The sequence below is a fragment of the Phymastichus coffea genome, unplaced genomic scaffold, assembly GCF_024137745.1.
Source record: "Phymastichus coffea isolate CEN01 unplaced genomic scaffold, Cenicafe_Pcof_1.1 PCOF00001, whole genome shotgun sequence".
NCBI classification, from domain to species: Eukaryota; Metazoa; Arthropoda; class Insecta; order Hymenoptera; family Eulophidae; genus Phymastichus; species Phymastichus coffea.
The window spans coordinates 17,220,989-17,224,151 of record NW_026706812.1 but is presented as its reverse complement, the minus strand read 5'-3'; the positions used below and the strand labels follow the sequence as shown (position 1 = coordinate 17,224,151).

Sequence of the window (3,163 nt, the reverse complement as noted above, 5' to 3'; positions counted from 1 at the left end):
TTATTATCCAAAGATCTGTGTTGAAAAATTATCTAAAAGTTTCAAAAATACTAAAAATTCAATATAAGTTATTCTAAAAAGTATTCTTCACAATGTAAATAAAATACTTTGGTAGACATTCACGGTTATAGTTATAGTGCATTTTCACAAAAATTTTGTAATATTTTACTTATTGAATAAAGCCTAAATCACTGTTATGAAAAATAACAAGGAGTGGAAAGCCACGTAGAGGTAGAAAAATTATATTTTTCATTAATTTTTTTTCAGTTTGCAAAAATATTTTAAAAAACTAGGTTTTTTGGAAGTTTAATCGTAGAAAATTTTGTCATGACTTTATATTTTCTCAAAATTTTACTGAATACTTAAAGCAAAAAGACATGAATCAACATTATGAAATGAATTAACATTCATATTGTTTCTAAATATTAGATTTATGACCTTTCCCTAATACGTTGCCACAGAATTGTACTTTCATTTATTTGTCTGTATTGCGCTAATATAATTTTTTTTTTTTTTAAATATATAATGAATGCTAATAAGTATATTCCAAGACATAAATGGTACTACTGGTTATATAAATCCATCAACGTAATAAATAAGATCTTCAGTAGGCTCCTAACAAGTTTCCATTCTAGTTGAAATTCAAGTACATCATCGGTAGGATGTAACACGTCGAAATCTTATTTAATAAATAATCATATATAAGCTTGTTAAGTTCTACCATAAGCTAGCAACACATGTGTGAAAGTGAAGCTGTTGTTTACTTTACCAAATCTACTTCACTGTCGTTCCATCTACGTGGTAGTACTATCACAGATCTGGCATCAATTTGGTAAATATTTATTGTCATTTTCAACAGAGAAAGAACAACGTATATCTACATTAACGATCACAGGATCTGCCAAGGTTCTACTAGTCCAAAAGTATCTAGAACGGTTTGTGAAATTCATGAGTAAAATCGCGCTATCAACGTTACTTTCTAATATTAAATAACTATTTCGTTTAGGATTGAAATTAGAATCCCAAATTGGTCTAACATAATAGTTCATTGTGTGTACACAAAAGAAAAATTATGACGGAATCTGAGTTTAGTTGTTTTAAGTGTGTAGGTGATTTGTGCCAAAAAGCAGTAAAGAATTTGCCAACCTGCAACACTACAATTAATGTAAGTAAAAGCTCTCAATTAGTTCATCATTTATATTTCAAATTAGTAAATACGCATCAAATGATTTCGAAATTTTAGTGCTATAAATATGCCATTCGAAGATCCGACGCAACCATTAATTATAATCGTGGATGCATCCCTACAACAGAGGTATTCCAAGATATTTGTAATGTAACATTCCTGCATAAAGACGATTATAGTTATGAATGCTGTAAAGGGGATTTTTGCAATGGCGGCCATTTGCCTATCCTACCTGATATTAATACGGGTCGACATTGGTATTTTTACTATGTTATAGTTGGTAATAATTGAATAATTTTTATTTCATCAACGATATTTGCAGATTACTTTTTCTCCTTCAAATATATTATGTTATATGTGTTTATAGCAATAATCTGTGGATCTTTTGTTGTACTCATCACTACTCTTATCAAAATACACCAATATGAGATGCGCGCCAACAGAACACAGCGGGAAGGAGAAGAAGGAGAAGGACGACAAGAAAGAAGAGGAGAAGGAGGACAAGAAAGAGAAGAAGAATTGGTAGAGATGTTAGAAATGAATGGATTGCCACGTGGGCGTATCGGCATCGTCAGAAGTATTGGATCGTAACTTTGACGATCCGAAATGACTCCAGCCAATGATAGCATCGTTCAGTTAATTACACAAAGTCTTTTATTAATGGTAATACGATTTATTTGTCAACGGGAAACCTCTAGAGGTTTAATTTTAAAATAATTCTTTACAGAAACGCCAAATCAAACAAAGTTTGGAGTAAAGAACTTTTTCAAATCAAATATTATTTATCATTCGTCAGTTTTATCAAATCGATGAACCAATTATATGGTTTCAACTTGCACATTTGGAATTTATAGACTTATTGACAATCCGATATCTATAGCTTAAACTATATTATAGGAGATATGACTCCGAGTAGCTAGCTATTGACGAACAAGAGCCAACAACCGAGGAGAGGTCCTAATTAAATGCTGATAATCAAACTAATAACTCCAAAATTTCCGATGACAATTGGCATACAGATCTGGTATGTTGGAAAAGATAATATTATGCTGTTCAAATTTTCAACTCGGATAACGTTTGATTTTTCAGATAACGAATTTCTTGGGTTCTCTGATTCAAACCTCTTGACAAACAAACGCATCAGCGCGTTGGCCGATTTGACAAGTTATGGAGACGCTTTCAATATCTTCAAATAATTAATTATTTATACTACTTGGACGATGATATTATTGGAAAAATATTCTTACGAAAAATATTTTTAATTAAAAACGATTCTTTAAAGACGTATTTCTTTTGTTTTCAATTTTTTTTCTATAAACTGATAAACTATACTAAAATTTTCGATATTCTGATTTATTATTTTAAACATCATTATCATGTGAAATATTTTATTTATCTGGAAAAAAATTAAATTGTTATTGTTACATTTGAGAATCAGTTCAGTAGAATTGCTGTGCGGGATGGATGCAAGAGCAGGGAATTTGCGCCCTCTAGTTTTAGCATAATATATTCAGAAGATTTTTTAATCAATAATTTTTTATATAATTTCATGTCGGGTTGAAAATCAAAATATAGTACCTTAAAGCCAAACAGGTTACTGAAATTAAAAGCTCTATATCTAAAATTTTGACGGCATTCAATTTCGACATTGAAAATGCGGCAAAAAAATAATAACTACTTGTTGTTTACTTAGAAGTCAATAGTGCTTTCAACGAAGTTCATAGTAAAATTCTTTTGTCTATGTTAGCAATTAATTAATTGATTCAACGAGCTTAATTCGGAGTCATGTTTATTTACAATTATATAGTGTCGCCCAAAGAGATCAAAGTATGGTCACGTTATTAGTTTGATCCTTCATAATAATTTAAAAAAACATATAAGAACTTTTTTCTTGTTATAATTACTGTATTATATTGATGTTATTTTCATTGTTTTGAAGCATTCTTGCACTTTTACGTGAACAGTATGTTCATAATT

General features: G+C 29.8%; 1 long non-coding RNA gene across 2 annotated transcripts; it reads left to right on the top strand.

Moving 5' to 3' along the window:
- Positions 1 to 671: 671 nt before the first annotated feature.
- Positions 672 to 2,504, top strand: LOC131675294 (uncharacterized). 2 transcript variants are annotated; one of them, XR_009303031.1, is made up of 6 exons: positions 672 to 923; positions 1,007 to 1,165; positions 1,244 to 1,466; positions 1,554 to 1,849; positions 1,914 to 2,210; positions 2,276 to 2,504. It is a non-coding gene; the product is annotated as an uncharacterized LOC131675294 (long non-coding RNA). The 2 variants fall into 2 exon arrangements; XR_009303030.1 differs by having other exon boundaries at positions 675 to 935.
- Positions 2,505 to 3,163: the final 659 nt, after the last annotated feature.